Source organism: Lissotriton helveticus, chromosome 1_1, assembly GCF_964261635.1.
Source record: "Lissotriton helveticus chromosome 1_1, aLisHel1.1, whole genome shotgun sequence".
In the NCBI taxonomy this organism is placed as follows: Eukaryota; Metazoa; Chordata; class Amphibia; order Caudata; family Salamandridae; genus Lissotriton; species Lissotriton helveticus.
The window spans coordinates 1,247,127,396-1,247,146,405 of NC_136057.1; positions in this window are offsets into that span (position 1 = coordinate 1,247,127,396).

The following is a 19,010-nucleotide window of genomic DNA, read 5'->3' on the forward strand; positions in this document are numbered from 1 at the left end:
ATCTACCAATGTTTGTGGCAACAATTTATGTGCCCATGTGATATCAACCAGTCGAATTTTGTGTGATCACATGCAACTACTATAACTCTCCACTCACTACCTTGATCCTCACAAACCATCTTCCCCTCTCCCCCCCTTTTTCCTTTTCTACCACGGGCAAATGTATGTATGCTGAATATGTACTACACATAAAATGTATAAAGTGAGGGTGTGAATAAATAACATCACTCATAAAGTTGTGGTACGAGGTATATGTACACAATACTTTGTAATGTTTTCTGTATATGCAAATGATACATAGCCTGGGACCCCTATTTCTGAAATATGAGTTCAATCAAGGCCCCAGTGTCTATGGTGGCTCTCACATCCTGCTGGTGGATTTTGATCCTGCACTTTGGTAGTCGTCGCCTCTTCCTTCTTGGCTGGTCTATCGCAAAGACGTAGTAGACTGGGTAGTGTCTTGTGTCGTCGTCCATGTCCTCACTGTCGTGTGCTTCCGCTACCGCTTGCGCTGCTTCCGTCTGCGATTTCGTGGATCGGCATACCGCCGCGAAGTGATTCATCCATCCGCAGGAGCTGCACTTCTTCCCTCTCGCTGGGCAATCCTGCATGCGGTGGGGCGTGCCTCTGCAGTACCCGCACCCCTTTTTCTTCTCCTGCGGCCTTCTCCCTGAAGCTTGGCGCGCCTTGGGCCTCACCACATTTACTGCTTCCACCGCATTCACCTGCTCTGTCTTGATGGGTCGGTGGAGGGCTGCTTCCATGTGGGACGCCCTGGCTTGCGATAGTTCCTTCGATCGGCAGAGAGTGAGGATATCAGCCAAAGGTTTCCCGTCTTCCTGTAGGATGTTCACCCTGAGTTTGGATGAGTAGCATCCTTGGATTATCTGCCCTCGGATTTCTTCCTGTTCGTCCCTAAATCCGCACGTGCTTGCCAGCTCCTTTAACCGCCCATGGAATGCATCTAACGACTCCTCCGCTTCTTGTTTGGCCTGGCGAAAGATAAATCTCTCATAGCCTCTATTCACCATTGGTTCAAAATGTGCATTTAGGGGGTTTAGCAGTGTCACGTAGGTTTTGGGTGTGACCTCCACTAAGGTTTTGTAGATGCGGTGAATGTCCTTGCCTCCCAAAGGGAGTAGTAAGGCCCTGCGTCTTTCTCGGGCAATGCCTGCCCCATCAAAGTAGATCTGGAGCCTGTCCGTCCAGTCTCTCCACTGTGGGGCGAGGGCAGATGGGGCGCCATCAACTGTGAACGGCTCAATGGCCGGGATCGATGCCATTTCCACGCAGTCGCAGACACTCTTCGCGGCACGTGCTCGGCCTACCTTCTCGGCTCAGTGATCCTGCTTCTGCTCTTTTGGTGGCAGACTTCACCGTGACTTTCTTCCCTCCAGAGGAGTATGAAATGCTCACGTTAGGGATCACGCAGGGCAGATAGGGTCACCTCCGCTGTCCTCCGGGTATTTCACGGGGTAGGTGGTCTCCAACAGCCTGTGGCAGGACTTGCAGGAGCACCACAGTAGGCCTCTGCCGATTTACCAGCACCCCTGTGGAGATATGGCCCCCATCAAGGGCTCTACACCACTGCTGGGGATCGAGTGTATGCAGCAGGGCACGTAGACTCTTTTCCGCCTCGTCGCCAGTGTAATGGGGCTGCTAGCGCGTGGTGATTATGGTGCAGCAGCCGCAAACATGAGCGGGACGCAAGTTCTGCTTTTACTCGCGTGGTCCCGACTGCCGGAGCCGGGCCACGCCTCTTTATTTTATAGCCGGCGTGTGACGACACACGCCGGCACTGAACAGCGTCCTCCGAGTCGGGTAGACTGCACCGCTACACGGCCGGAGGACACTACAGGTGCTTCTGGCTCCTTTTCTTGCAGGGACAGTTGGCGGCAGGTGGGGCAACTTACATGCGCCTCAGCAGGTAGATGGCATAGTCAGTCACAGGCCCTGCCATACCTTGAAGTGGTCTGGGGCTTATTCTGTTTTCGGCGCACACTATCACACTGCCCGCTGACTCATGCAGTCTCTCAGCAGGCGGACGGCTGCAGGGTCATCGGACTGTTCGAGATGAACAGTCTTTTCTTTCTCCTATTTCACGGCAAGGAGATGTTCCACCTCTCTCCATGAGCTGTCGTACTAGCAGCAAGTGCGGGTGTGCCACTCAGGCTACTTCTCCTACGGGAAACTGCAGTGCTGCTGCCAGTGTACACGCAGGGTCAGACCCGCTCATCGCCATTGTAGGATTGTGGGTCCTGGGCCTACGTGGGCTGATAAGGACTACACAGACACATGATTGTGGTACATATAACAAGTCCAGGGAACATGTGCTTGTCACCTTTCATTGACAGGCACCATGTCACTCATGACGCCTGTGCTGAATAAGTGTGGGGTGAGTGTGACCGCCAGCCTTCAGGGAGAGGCTGGTACATCAGTGCCTTTGCAAACACTAGAAGGCGTCCAGCAGGACTCTACATCTAGGTGATTGAAGAGCTGTGCCTGTGCTGAGATAAGAGTGAATAAAACATTTTCCTGCCGATGTCTGGCTTCTGATGCACTCATGGAGTTCTTCTGCCACTAATGTCCTTCACCAAAGCCTGATCATCGTCAGATTGTTGTGGCAACAAATCAATCAGACGTCTTCTAGTTTATGTTGGAGCAATGTTTATTTCATGGAGCAAGGAGTCATGGGAGCTCTAGACCAGGCACAACAACCTACGTGACTTTCAGGTTCAAAGTCAACACTAACATGGAGTAGAGCACTCATAAATTCTAAAAGTGAACACTCATATAACCATGACGCTAAGCCTGGTTAATGATAAATATAAAACAGTGTAAGACTTACTCTGGCAACTAAATAAAACAATACTATTTCCTCTATATGGCCTATCGAAATCTGTGCCCAGAGCTTTAATATGCTGTTTTGGTAGAATGGAGGTCTGAATGAAAGAAATGAGGAATATTGAATGGTTGCACTTTGCTAGCATTATTTTTCTTCGGAAAATGTGACCTTTGACTCCTACTCTCAAACTGAAGGATACCTTCCGAATGTTGTACATACTGCACCATTTGAAGGAAATGTCATTTAGGAAGCCTTTGAATTTGAGTTGCATATGACTTAGATTGTTGTATAAAAACCCATTGACTGCTTTTTTCATTTCGTTAATGGCTTACTGCTAATTTCCCAAAATGAGATACATTGAACGTCGTATAATTCCATAGCATTGTCTACACTTCATAGTAAGTAAGTAAACCTTTTCCTTAAAGGAATAAACCTAAAACAGCAGGAGATTACGAATAGTCTAATACAAATATCATACATAATTAAAATTTCTATTAAAAATGCTAAATTCACTGTTGAATATACCGTCAATTCACATTACTGTCAATAGCAGATTGGAGCTCTGGCCTTTACATAGAAACTAAAATGTGGATTACCCGCCAGCAGCTTCACTATTGCAAAGCCACATTTTCATACCAGAAACTCAAAACAGTTGTATCTTCAGAAAAGAATACGATACTCATTATAGGGAGTAGTTCTCTGAACTTTGGGGCATTGCACCGAAACTAAACTGTGGATTAGTCACCAGCAGCTCCAATATTACAATCCAGGCTGCACTGTCATATCGAGCATTGAAATACAGTTACAGCCTCAAAACCATATTTTATGCAATAGGGACTGTTAGGGCATAGCTGGACTTAATGCATACATGCCATATTTTAGAAGAGGAAAATGGGAGATTAAAACAACAATAATAATAATTTGGGGAGTGTATTTCTCCAATTGACTTGTTTGAAGGCTGAATCAGGTTTATTGGCATGTACGGGGCTTGCAAGTGTGCTGCAGGATCCGATGTGAGAAATGCACTATACGTTTTTTCCTTACCTGTCAGGAGCACGGAGAAAGCGCTGTGACATGCGGAGAGAGAGCGTGACAAACATGTTGTGCACTCCCCTGCAGGAGTAGGTTACTGGCAGTGCAAAAAAACAGTCCCTGTCAGCTGAAGCCCGATGAATAATCAGGTTTTTACATGCAGGAATCGGGAAGCTTTATAACCTGCTGCACAGGGAAACACTGGTTGGTAAAAGCCCTAACCCAAGTCATAGGCCCAAACCATAGATGAGGGCCCATAATGAGGGAGAGGGCCTTTAACAAACGGCATGGCCTGGGAAACAACCGCTGTAACTCTATTAAAACATTCCATGCACTGAGGGTAGAATGCTCTCAATAAGACAGGTAGACACGAAAAGACAAACAATGGAATGTTGAAGCATAAGGACTATACCAGCTGATATTGAACCTGAGCCACTCCATTGTCTTCAGTGTAGCCCTTCACCTTCTGATTTTACTTTGATAAGCCTAAATAATAATACAGTGATATCGCCTCCTATCTCATTCTCACCCTGTAATAAAATAAATCTAGTTTCAGTCTGAAAAGCCACAGTAGGATGGACCACAACAGTGGCAAACATCCACAACCACCATGATTTTGACCCAGTAGCTCCTGTCTGCCCTGAACAGGGTTTGATGATCACTACGTGTGAATGAACTACTAATCAATACATTATAAGTACCTGCATAGAAAAGGAGAGGACAGAGAAAAAGTAAGAGAAGCCAAACTCTTCTACTCATAGTAAATTATTAATGGTTTCTTCCATGTATGCTATCATTGAACCACAAATTCCTTTTATTCACGTCCCTTTTTCTAAACATGATTAATGGTGTCTTCTGTGACGTAGTATTTCGTGAAAGGATTCCACCAATAAGGGTAAGTGAGTTCATTCTAGTGCTTGGTAATATTGAGGCATCCTATAATGATAGAGGATCCTCAATGCTGCTGACCTCTACCCTAACCTACCAATGTAAAATGTCTTTTACCGAACCTATAACAGTTTGCTGCAGATTCAGTGATAATTTGTCTAATACAACTGTCTAATACTGGGAGATGATAGGACATTAGATAATTATATGCAAGTCATCCACTTATTGATTATACTCAAACGGGCATAGAGAATCACTCCAACAGTGCTTATTATGCAGTCTTAGCAGACTAGAATAAAGTATGAACACTTTTATAATGTTGGAGTTTACACTTGGTAATAAAAAAATATGTTATGCATGCAGCTAAATTATTGTTTGATTTCTTTAACAATATATTGACTATTAATTTTTGAGACCATTAATCTGCAACTACCCCAATATCTTCCTGTAGGAGATCCAGTAAGGTTACTTGAAATGGCCACATCTTGGGAATGTAGGATCCGGTAATATTTAGGACATATAAATTGTTAGGCCCTAAATGTAGCATAGCATTCCATTTGATTTTCACTGCACAGTTTCTGTTTCCAGGTATTTAAAAAAACAGCCTTCTGTAAACCACAATCATGCTGGAGATCAGAGAATGATTTCATTTAATTTTCATTTAATTTTTTTATTGCTTCATTATTTAAAATCTTACAATACATAAAAACAATAATTCATAGTGTAATACATATAATAATAATATTAATAATAATAATAATAATAATAATAATAACAACAACATCTGGCTTAAGGATAATAAACAACATTGATTATAACATTTATCAAAATTATCCATCTAGTAAGATATCTTAACACTTAACGCAGATCTCATAATACAAATATATTTTATATATACATCCTACGTTATCCTATAGATTAATCTTGCGGGACTAATTTATTTCTTATTATTAATAAAAACTTTACAAAAGCTGAATTCAGAGCTATATTGTCTGATTGTAGACATCTCATAAGTGCTTGTTTATAGGTTTGTATTCCACGGGAATTAAAATGCCACTTAAGTAAAGTTCTTCTTTCATCTTTAACATTTTGGGCATATACAGAGTAAATGAATAATATTCTCTTCTCCTGTTTTACATAAGTGACAAGGCATTACATGACATACACCCGCGAAAAGGCCAAAACAGTTTTTTAGAAAATTCTCTTTTTGCTTTGGAGACCAAGGAGTTTTTAATATGATTGTACTTTCATTTTTGTATACACGTTCGTTAGTGACCATGCATGTGTTCTTTTTACAAATGAGGCTTTATCTTTATGGAACGATAGATGCTTTGTTGTTCTATTCATAACTTTTTAAAATTAATCTGTAGTTATTGGCATGTCCCAGATCGTGTGCGCCGAATATTCATCTAAGGCGACATGTATATATTTCCAAAATTGAGACTTCTGATTTATTTGAAAACATTGCGCTCATACAACTGTGCTACACAACAAAAAGCAGCTTCCTGTCACTCTACAGCCATCCTATCCCCAAAGATACCTGGATAGAGTGTTATTATCCCCCAGAAGTGCATGCTTATGATGTTCTGGAATGCAAAAGTACCATCCCATGTAAGGTAGGTTCTCTTCAACTATCAAATACTAGATCCAAGACCGAAAACCCTAAAACAGAGTCTTTTATTAACCACATCATAAGGCACCAAGAGCAGCCCGAAATTAAAACTTAAAATTAGGTTACCCCATCCAATGGAAGCGAAATATATTTTAACAAACGGTGGGGCTTTGTTGTAACTGCATCTAAAGCCTGAGCCTGCTGAATTGAACAGCCTAAAAAAACTTGATTGGGTATGTAAAATGGTTATTTATGCAAAAAGAGACTCCTCCTACCGGACACATCTCGTATGAAAGTGACTCTGTGGGAACATCAATTTTTCTTGTTTCCCTTTTATAAGAATTTCATTTATTCATAAATGTCACTGTGTCCATTTGATAAAAAACACATGTACTGCCCACCAGTTACCACCTTCAAACCCCACATTCTATCCAGTGAAAAAAATGTGAGGAGCGAGAGAGAGCACCTCACGGAAGAACCGCCAAAAGGGGTTACTGGCTGATGATTTACCAGTTTACCCACTTATCATCATCGGTAACTCTCTCTCACTCTTGAAATGAAGAAGAAAGGAAAGAAACAGAACGTGAAGTCCACACATCAATTCACTCCACAGGGACAAAAAATCATAATTCCCATTTGTGCACAGGTCTACACACACACACCCCGCGTGAGAAAACGACAAAAAATGTGATTCTCATCAATAAAATTGAGAAGCTCACTTAGCCACTCTGACCTTTATTCTGGGCTGTGAGCCTATCAAGCTAAAATTGGTTTATGTTTTAACCAACCTACTATTCAATTGCCAACATGTTTCGTTGCTGTTAATTAGCGCAACTTCATTAGGGCTTGTAGGGGTTTATCCTTTCATTCATTCCTTGGTGTCTTTCAATTCAACACCTGTAGTGGTAAACAGTGGTAGACAGACAAATTTAAAAACAATAAGACAAATGCTGTACAGGGCAACAATGGTCATAATATGTTGCATGTAGTGACACACCAATCACTTAAAACACAATTACCTTGAGGTGGCGAAGTGCCAACATACCAGCACACCTCATGTCCGGGTCACCGTGTCAATCGATCACGTTTCCCTGCGAACACCCACCGCACTGCTAGGGTTCTATACAAGTATGCAGAGGAGGGGAGACACAAATGATTGCACATGTCAATGCCTCCAAATTTCAATTCCTATGTATTCGAACTGTAGCAAGTGTTCACTTAGTGTGAGTGATAGTAGATGAGATTCTCACTGTGGGGCAAGCTGGCCCAGCTATAAATCCCTGGGAGAAGGTCTTTTTCTCGTAGTTTAAGACTGTACAATTAAAAGAATGTGTACGTGACACCCATCTCACTCTCACACCATCTGATATCATTCAGGTGGTAAGTACGTACACTCAAAATAATCGCGATGTAACAGAGCAGCGACAACCCTCTGAACCAAACCACCCCGGGTGAGTAGGTTTTCTAGACTACCACAGTCCGCGGCGTACTGCATTAACATTTAGAGCCCGCCCTTAATGACACCGGTCCCCCTTACCGCTGCCGCGTCCCACCGGCGTTCAAGGAGCACCGACTGCGGGTGCAGCGTTCCCGAATCATTTAACCCGCCATGCACGTCACGTCCGCCCATCGCGCACATCCATGCGCAGCTGCAGGCGGAAGACGGTACAAAGTGGAGCTGTGGCGGCCATCTTGGAGTGTACGGCTCTCCACAAAAAGGATATTATTTTCATTCAATTCCTATTTTTAGGGGAGTCTGAATATCGTTACTAATTGTCTCCACTAAGTATATGCGCCTAAGGAGAGAAATGTATTGAGATAGGACAAATTCACAACCCGTAATATAGGAAACGAATAAAAAAAAAAATAATTAAATAAAAAAAAAAAAGGGGGATTGTTGTATTGAAACAACCCTTTTACAGATATAGCACGTCAGTTATGGGCAACGAGGTTGTTACAAAAGGTTGTTATATTGAAGCAACCCTTTTGCAGGTATAGCACGTTGATTCTGGGCAACAAGGTAATTACAAGATTTGTACCCCAATCAAATCCCCCTGTGCTCCAAGTGAAGTCAAGTATGTAAAATGGTTGACAAATCTTATAGTAGGAAGAAAAATTGAGGTGTCTTGAACATGAACATTATAGTATTTACAATACAGTCCATAACCAATTTCAGAAAATAAGCTACAGAGGAATTTCAACTACACAATAGTGTTTCAGTACAATCACGTATGCTGGGGTTGGATCACTGATTCTGTGTTGGGGCTATATTGATGTGAAGCTACAGGGAAGGAAGCTCACACACATGCAACGTTTTGGCACTGCACATGTGGAGCACATGACACACAGACGATGGACAGAATGCAGAGCAAATCAAACATTCACCCCTAGTCAAGAGATCTGGGTTAAATCCATCGTTCTTTTGCTCACCATGCCACCCCAGTTTAGACCCAGCCATATGCAAATCAGTCTTGACCCTGTGCCTCATGGGAACAGTCCAGCTTGAACTGCCAAGCAAGGTCCTCACTGGACCGGAAACAAGCATCTTTGGACCAGTTTCGGGCATCACCCTCATCAGCCAGGCTAGCTTGAGTCCAGAGGCACAGTGAGCCCGGACCCACGTCTGGGCATACCAGGCACACTTAGAGAAAGCAAAAGACACACAGATGATGGACGGAATGCAGAGCAAATCAAACATTCACCCCAGTCAAGTGGTCTGGCTGAAATCCATCATTCATTTGCTCACCATGCCACCCCAGTTTAGAGCCAGCCATATGCAAATCAGTCTTGACCCTATGCCTCATGGGAACAGTCCAGCCCGAACTGCCAAGCCAGGTTCCTCCTGAACCGGTAACAAGCATCCTGGGACTCTTTTCGGGGCATCATCCTTCAGGAGCCAGGCTAGCCTGAGTTCAGTGGCACAGTGAGCCCGGACCCACCTCTTGGCATACCCGGCACACTTAGGGCGAGAAAGCAAAAGACACTCAGATGATGGACGGAATGCAGCGCAAATCTAACATGAACATGAATGAGAGAGAAAGGGGTGGTGGGAGGGAGAAATATGTTACTTTATGTTATCGTTTCTTCTAGAGTGTATGGCTACCAAGAAACGAGATTCCCGGCGCTAACAGGAATTGTGAGAGAATATACAATGCTTATGCAAACAAATGGGTTTTTAGCTGTCTCCTGAAGCTTTGGAAGTTGCACTTGGTTCATAGTTGAATAGGGAGGCAAGTCTAGAGCTTAGATACCAGATAGGTAAAGGGCCACCCTCCACTTCTGACCCTATTGATTCTTTGGATGTCCAGAAGAAAGTGATTGTTCGACCTTAGATCTCATGCTTTATTGTATGGGAGGATGAGATTACTAAGTATAGGTGGTCTCTGAGCATGTTTTATTTTGTGTACAGTGCAGAGTATTTTAAATTCTATCCTTTTCTGCACTGGTAACCAATGTAGGCTAACCAAGGCCGAACGTGAAGACTGGTATCTTGGGATACTCAGCAGGACTCTGGCTTCAGCATTCTGAATAATCTGCAGCCTCCTGGTAACATGCCCAGGGCTTTCTAGGTGACCAAAAGTGCCCTAATCTAACCATGACAAAAAGAGGCCTTATATCACTATTTTTCGGGTTTCCACAGAGAGCCATCTGATCGTCTTCCTGAGGACTCTTAGAAGCCCAAAGCAGGTACCTGCTACCCTCTTGGCCTCAGAAGCCATGGTTAGGTCTTTATCCAAGAGAACTCCAGCATGAGGACGCCATCTCTCTTCTGTTCAGTAGAACTGGTGCTAATACTAGATTGAAATCTGTATGCAAATCCCAGTCAATGTAAAGTTGTGGTTGGTTTGAAGATGGGGTAAGATTTTCTTCATTCGTTGTAGAGAATAACCAATTCAAAATGGAGCCAATGCACCTTGCTTCACAGCGCCGTGTGACTAGGGTGGAAAAAAATGGTCATTTGCACACAAATCTACAATTGTAAGGTTGAGATGCCTGGGTGCTGTTCCTTTGATAACCTGCTGATTGACTGATTTTCACTGATCCGATTTGTGTTATAGTGCAGAAGACCAGTTCTCACAAATCTCCTGAAAAGTGCTCTCAAGAGAGACACTCCTTTTAACATGGTGGATACCACCCTCATGACCAGTCATGACACTGCTAGTAGTTGGTGGCAGATTATATGCAAGGTACATGTCGTTTTTAACTGCACCTGGTGGGAAGACTGCCTTTTTGACCCTCATCGTAAGTCTGTGAAGTGTCATGACTGGACACTTTATTCACCTTAATTGCACTTGGTGTGCATGAGAGTTCCTGGGCACATGGAAGGATGGATATCAATGCTGGGATCCCCCAGATGAGTTCAGACCCACAGGCAGTTGGGTGTCCAGTTAGGTTTATTGGTAGTCAGAGATGTGGTCTCCCCTTCTCCCAGTCTGCTCCCACTCTTACTTCTCTCTTGAGTCTCTCCTATTTGCAGGACTCTTTGTAAAGCGAAGTTGATGTGTTGTGCATGGGTTTGCTTTCAATCCAGATCAATTGAAAGGAGCTGAACCTTGACCATGCTTATTCCAGCAGGTCTTTCCGTGGCCAGGGAGGAGCAATTCCTGAGCAACAAATATGACCAAGGACTGAACACCTTGCAGATAAAAGCGGGCTGCCTGCCTACGCCGCACATAGAGTGCCATGTTCAGCTGGAGAAGCAAGAGTCCAGCAAAAGTTCTTAATTAACCATTGATCATTTACATTAATGTACTCACCTCAGGGAGATTGATTCTGGAATCTGGATGCCAGGAAGATGTGGCCTAGCTGAAAGGAAAATACACTTGTACAATATTGGCTCTGCCAAGTGTTTGGAGCCTGCTTTGAATTAGTGTGATCAGTTGTTCAGAGTTACATTGCTTCTGCAGGCAACTTATGCTGATTCCCCCTGGCTTATTCAATTTTGACCTTTTACATGAAGAACCTCAGCACACCTGGGTAAAAAGGCCCTTGAGGGGTCAGGAAGATTCCCCAGGATTCAGAATGAACTATGTTCTGCTTTGCACCCAAATCTATAGAGGATTGAGACTGCCTTGTGATTACAAACCATGTCTCAACTCAAGATTGGTAAGCCAAAACAGACGCCCATATAATGCAGTGAGGAGGTTTGAAGGGGTGAGCCTACCAAGACTGAAGGCCAGCGTTGCTGTCCAGCCAGAAGTCTACAAGTGACAGCGTCTTGTGAGTGGAGTCTGTGCACTTCTAAGCTTATCACGGTGTCAGTGTTCACCCTGAAGAAATCTGCGGGCAGCTGTGGCTGGTGTGCAAGTTTCCATGTGGCTTTGCCACACAACGCCACACCTTCGTCCCTCGAATCATGTAGACAATCTGCGTCAGTCAATATCACTGCATGTGCTTCTTCATTCTTCAGACTGTGGTTGCTTTGTCCACGATTCAGAGGGAAAATGAAAAGCAGTCATTGCTGGCACAGACAATAAACCCTTTCCACTCATTACAGCTCCTAGAGAGAACTGTGAGAATGTCACAACATGAATAAGAAGCAGTGTGTGCTTGTCCACATCCTTAAACCCTCGATGTGCTTGGGCAGTAGCCTAGGCTTTTTCCATGCAAGTCTATTCCTGTCACATATCCACACAAAACAGAGACTTTGGGGCTTATCTATAAGCCCCTTGCGCCACCATTGCGTCACTTTTAATATGGGAAAAAGTTCCGTACCGGCAGCGCAAGAGACTTGTAAATAAGACCCTTAGTTACTGAGTAACAGTGATACTTTTTGGTGTAATTACTGGGACATACCACTCCCTAAATGTGAAAGGCATATATATATTTTGTCAATAAAAGAGTCCTATTTTTTTCTAAAAGAATAACAATCTATGGACATTTTTTTTGTGTGTGAAGCGGGCTATCTGAACATAGCCTTGAAAGTTCAGCTTGACTACTCCCTGACAGATGAGGTACTGGTAAAATCAATTGGCTTGCAATAGTATAGGGTTCCTGTGTTTCCAAGGACAACAGCGGTACTTGATACAAGGATTACCTATTTGCCCTGGAGTAAAAAAGGCTCCAGAGACCTGGCCTGACCTGACTTCTTTATAAAAAGAAGAAAATGAGCAAGAAAAACTGCATTATTTATTAATTTAACTTGTCTGTCAAACCCCAAGCGAGAAGGATGAAGATGCACTCTGACTCCAATATAGTATTTAGGGCACCAACATATTTAGAACCTATTGAACGGTTTTCAGGACAAATGTGTTTACATGCTCTCTCTCGCTCTCTTTCTGTAGCAGCATCACCCCTACTTGATAAGGGCTCAGTGTGCTGCTGTGCTCAAGGTGCACCTATGCTGCTTCTCCATCTTGCAGATGGGATTCAAAAGCTAGCAGAAGGCACGTGCCTTCTTCAGAATAGCCAGACTTGATGTGTGTACTGCACATGCACATCTGGGCATGGTCAGTGTTCATTTCCTCTGTCTCGTCACATTACTAAAAACATTTAAATGCTACTGTAGAGTAGGAGGTATCCTGAAAGCAGCAACATGTGTTGGCATGTGCTAAATAATTTGGTGTGACACCATATGCCTATTCAACCATTTAGTTAGTTTTTCCTTTTGTTCTAACCATTATATAGAAAATGAAATAAATTCCAGACGAGACCATTGTCATTATATGCTAAGTTGTATTCATGAAACATCACATTGCTTTTTTAGCAAGCAGAGAACCCTATCTCAAGCCAGTGCTCTATGGGGGCAGTGCCACTCTTGTCCTCCTTTCAAATGTGAACAATTTAGGAATGAACATGGTTGATGTAATGCTATATTTTCTTGGGATAAAACATAAATTGACAGAAAACAGGTGCTACCATCATCAAAGTTCACCTCACGAACGCATTTGAACTAATACTGCTTGGAAGGTAGAAAATTACCTGAAGTTTGACATTAACGAGGGCTTGAAATGAACATCTGATTTTACCAGATGAGGGAACTTGTCAATGTTGTTGTGAGAATTTGTAGGGTTGTCCAAATTACAAGCATAGTGGTCACATCAATATGGAATTATATATTTTGAAATCATCAGAAACACTGTTAAAAACTGCCCACAGGGTTGGAAGCATTGTCAGTGTAGTATAACAATCTGTTAGCATACCCTAACAAGGACTGAATGCAAGAAAATCCAATTGTTAGCTTTATGTGCTATAAGTTGTAAAGAAATGTAAGTAGAGGAGGAAGCCTATGATCAAAAGTCTAGTGAGTAAATACACATAATAAACTGAATCAAATGTCAGGGCTCCCATTTTTTGGCAGATATGTTTTTTGAGTATGAAAAACGGTTTATTTATTTAGACTCTACTGTCCGCATCAAACAGACCCGTTTAAAACATGTGTCATATTCACAAGCTGGAAAACCCTTATACACCAATTTAGCAACAACACAATATACATCTTATATGAAGTAGTACCTCGAACACAGTCAGGACTACATACATAATGGAAAGTTAATCGCCCATTTCTGGGCTGGATTTTAAAACAAAGTGACCGCCATTGCCACATTAGCCATGGTAAACACATTAAGTAGTCGAAAGCCGGTGCCACAGACCGTATCCCAGTGCCGTTAATCAATAGCCACAGGTGTTTTTCCCTTCCCCTATAACAGTTGGATGTAGCAGCATTAAATGACGTGATTCATGAGTTAATGCCATTAACCTTGAAGAAATTAGACATCTCCTGGGAGGTAAATTGCACTCCGTTGTTACTTATTAACTGGCAGTGAATACATTTCAACAGAATATTTGTTTGTGGAAGTTTGAAACCTTTAAGGTGTTTGGTTGGGATGCAAATTGGGAAACAGCCTTTATGCCACAGCTCGAACCATGCTGTGCCTTAACAGCTTGGTCTGAAGCACAGATGTGGCTATACTAAGTATTTATTTTATCACGCAAGTTGTTAGAACGACTTGCCTTAAGGAAAGCGTTGTTGGGTTGATGTTGGACTTTAAGTCCAACACTTTCCCTACTGTTGCACAGACTGGAGTTGGAATAGTAAATTATAATATTCCAACTCCAGCACTTTCACTAAGGTAAGCCGCTGTAACGACTTGCGTGGTAATGGAATGTTTTGTAAAGAAGCATCCATTCTTCGGACCATGTTATTAAGGCAGGCATGATTAGCGCATGCATGGTGCCGACATGCAACCATGCAAATTGGGCTTCTATTCACTTACTGTTATAATCTATCCGTATTAAAAAATAATGCATGTCTGTGGACAAAACCTAAGCAGGTTCAATAAAACCTATGCCCACTTTAATCCATGGACTTTTGGTAATTCCACAGATGCCATCAGACACTATGATAATCTATCCATCCTGAACACAGACCTGCACATAGAACATTGTCTCCCAAACAGCTCCATGTCCTTATGCATAGATTTCCACAAATAAGCCACAGATAGTTTATTTTTTGTGCCTGTTATGCAGACATCACCTTCATGGGACAAGCTCATCATTTGCTCTCTAAGGGAACTAGGAGGCACTAGAACATCATTTCCCAACACAGCATCATTTTCAATTGCGAGTTTCTCTTTTATCTTCCAGCAGGCTTGCAAACACGCATTAAGCATCCTCTCAGGAGGCCATCCTTTCACAATAATCTCCTTGACTCTCTTAAGCATCTCATTGTTATCTCAGTCTTCCATCCAAGCTTGTTTAGTGACATCTTTCTTTTTTCAACGCTCCCACTGACTTGTATTTTACATAATACCTGCTTTAAGTTGACATGTCCAGTTATAGTTTCACTTTACACCTAAACATTGTCTTGTAATGTTTTACCCCAGGTATTTAATCAAATAATTCATTCATTAGACATTAAGAAACTGCAGAGGCAGAACTGAGGCCAAATGACATTCTTTAAAACTGCATGGTCTGTCGGGAGAAATGAATGCATTATACTCCCTAGAGCCTTAGTGCAAAACGACTTGAGCTGGCTTTGGTCAATGCCTAGCCTGATTTTGCCATTCTTATTCTTGACGATGCCTACTCTGTCGACATGAGTCTCTGATATGTTTGTAGGTTTGATTACATATTCCTTGCACTCTTCTTACATAATTGCTTTCACATAAGAATGAGCGAATAGGCGTATATTTCTTACTCATTGCCTGTCTGGGACTTTTCTTTTAAAATGATTTGATGCTTAAAACATTTGAAAGACAGTTTAAACTTCTTCCAAAACAGACACATGACATCAACATCATGTATATTTATTTATTTATTTATATATTTATGAAATTTGATTAAGCGCGAACAAATGCCCGAAGGCGTCTCGGCGCTACAATATCTGTAAGTAATCCTCCTGCTGCGGAAGTGCGTTCCGGTGTTACTGGTTAAACAGCCAGGTCTTTAGCTGTTTGTGAAAGGACCAGAAAGTGGGGCTAGTCTTGATTGACAGGGGTAAGGTGTTCCACAATTTGGGTGCCGATACCAGGAACCTTCGATCTTCCCATGAGACAGTTTTGCTGCGGGGGACCACTAGATCGTTGAGAGTGGTAGATCGAAGCGATCTGGATGGATGATAGGGGATCAGTTGTTCTCTGAGAAACAAAGGTCCCTGTTTGTACTTGTATACAATGCAGAGAGTTTTGAATTTTATCCTGCTTCTGATGGGAAGCCAGTGTAAGTTTCTGAAGGTGTCCGTCGCAGACTTGTATTTAGGGATTCTGGCAAGAAGCCTTGCTGCTGAGTTTTGGACGGTCTGCATTTTTTTAATGACCCTGACCTGAGCGTTTGCAAACAGACCGTTACAATAGTCCAAAGTGGACAGCACAAGGGAGGTCACCAAGGTTTTCCCGGCGGTTTCAGGGAGGAAGGGGATGATTTTCTTTATTAAACGTAGTTTGTAGAAGGCTGAGGAAGCAATTTGGTTGGCATGAGAGACGAAGTTGAGGTGGTCGTCAAAGACCACTCCCAAGTTCCTAACCTTGAGGGCGGGTTTGGGCGGGGTTTCCGAAAGCCGTAGGCCACCATACGGGGGACCATCCTGGGGTAAGTTGTCCAAATATGACAACTTCCGTCTTTTCGGAGTTGAGTTTTAGACAATTGAAGGCCATCCAGTCCCCAATTGCCGACATTCCTTTTTTAAAGCTCTCCGCCATCTTGTCGCTGTTATTTTTGATGGCCAAGACCAACTGTGTGTCATCCGCGTAGGAGGTTAGGCTCATCCCATGTGCTCGAATGATGTTAGCCAGGTCAGACACATAGATGTTAAAAAGTGTCGGACTCAGGGATGAGCCTTGTGGAACCCCACATGGCAGAGACAGGTTGGGCGATTGGAATGACCCCAGTGTAACGGCCTGAGTTCTTTCAGCCAAAAAGGATGCCAAAAGTTTTTTAGCTGTTTGTCAAATGCCCATGCCTTCGACACGGTCGACCAAAATGAAATGATCGACCGTGTCGAAAGCTGCGGACTAATCTAGTAGTACTAGTACTGCTGTTCCGCCCTGATCTCGGATGGATCTAATATCATCTGCAGCTTTGATCAAGGCGGTCTCAGTACCGTGAAACCTGCGGAACCCGAATTGGGTATTGTCGAGTAGGTGGTGTTCCTCTATGAATTCAGATAATTGTGAGTTCATAGCTTTTTCAGCGACTTTTGCCAGAAATGGGAGGCTTGCTATTGGCCGATAATTTTTCAATTCGTCCTTGTCGAGATGTGGCTTTTTTAGTAATGGTTTGAGAAGAGTTTTTTTAAGTGAGTCTGGGTAGATTCCTGATCTGAACATGGTATTACAGATTTGAGTAATGGCGGGTATCAAGGAGTCCATGATTGGTGGGAGAATTTTGAAGGGGCATGGATCTAGTGCAGAACCTGTTTTGATCGTAGTGATGATTTCCGCTGTTTGAACGTCAGTGATGTCTTTGAAGTGTGTAAATTTGGGTACAGGGTGTGTGAGGATGGTGGAACTTGAGGGGATATTAATTTTATCCGAGAAGCCTGAAAAGATGTCATTGACCTTTGTAAAGAAAAAAGTGGCCAAGGCATCACAGAGGGATTGAGAGGGAGGTGGGTTCAGATCAGGGGAATACCCTGCTAGCTGCTTAGTGGTATCGTAAAGTTCTTTGGAGGAATTTTTGGCTAGCTCGATCCGTTCGCTAAAATACTTCTTCTTAGCCTCAGTGATCATGGACTTATATTTGACCAGCGTCTCCTTATAGCGGAATTTATTTTCTTTGTTATAAGACTTCCGCCAGTGCCTCTCCCTGTTCCTGCAGAGTTGTTTCTGGGTCCTTAGGCCTTGAGTAAACCAAGGGGCAGAGGGGGCCGATCTATTTCTGGTTACCTGTTTAAGGGGAACCAGTGAATTAGTGGCGGTGCCCAGCCAATCCTGGAATTGCTTGGTAGCTCTATTGGGATCGACGGAAAAGATGGGATGAGAATTATCAAGTAGGATTTTTAGGCTTGAGCTATCAATGTCATTCCAGGCTTTAAACATTTGGCGGGGGGTAGTGGGTACTTTGGACGTAGATGTTTCGTAGATAGTAATTGAACCCAGAATGGCATGGGGGTCCGACCATGTGAGAGGGAGGATGTGATTTATATGAATATCCTCTAAGTTGGAGAAAATGCCATCCAGGGCATGGCCGCCATCGTGAGTAGGGGAGTTGACCAAAAGAGGGAGATGAGGGTGTTCATGTCCGAAAGAAGGGAGGATGTATCCCTGTCCTCTGGTTTGTCTAAATGGAAGTTAAAAACACCCAATACTGTTAGTGAATCTTCCAATGCAAGAGATTCCAGGATTGAGCCTAAGTCAAGTTTCATGTTTTTATTTAATTTGATTTGGTACTCCACTGAGGACCACAAATATTTAATACAATATAGTCAATTTTGAACCATTTTGTTAAAAAGCTTTCATTCTAATACAAAGATAAAAATGGTTTTAAAAATTTAAAAAGATTATAACATACAAATTCATTTGGCGGAGCTTTGCATAGATTAATCATTTCGTGTGTAGAGTTGATTTTACATTTAACATAAACCGGGACCAGAAACCTTTTCCGCGCATTAACAACTATTACGTTTGGGCAGGTAAACAAGAGATGCTCTAAATCCTGCTCTCTACCGTTACACAGATTACAAATAGTGCTTTCTTTTGGGTGCCACCTGGAAGTTACGGTTTTTACAGGGAGTATTCCTAATCTAAGCAGGATAATCGATCTCCTAGCCCCGTGGTTAAGATTATATTTAATATACTGTTGTGGTTTCTTAAATTCAAAAGTTTCTGCAACATTTTTATAGAGGGGCAGTTTAAGGCAGTGCTGGGAGTGAAGGTCAAAGCTAAGTCTTGGCAAAAATTGCTTTAAAAAGAGTTTCAGATGGGCAGGTGTCCAAGATAATAACAAGTTAGTGTTAGTCTCTGAAAGTTTATAAGCCGTTAAAATGTTTCTTGAGAATACGTACTTCGATGATTCATGGTCGAATGTTTCCTTTTTAAGCAAGGCTCGAAGTGTTCCTTCCTCTGCATGTAGGAGATTATATGCCCATCTAATTACATTGGCAATTCCTCGGGCATAAGCACTAGTTAGTGAGTACTCTAGGCGGAGAGCTTGTACTGGTACTGCCTGGGACAACCTCGTTAATTTGCGTAGAAT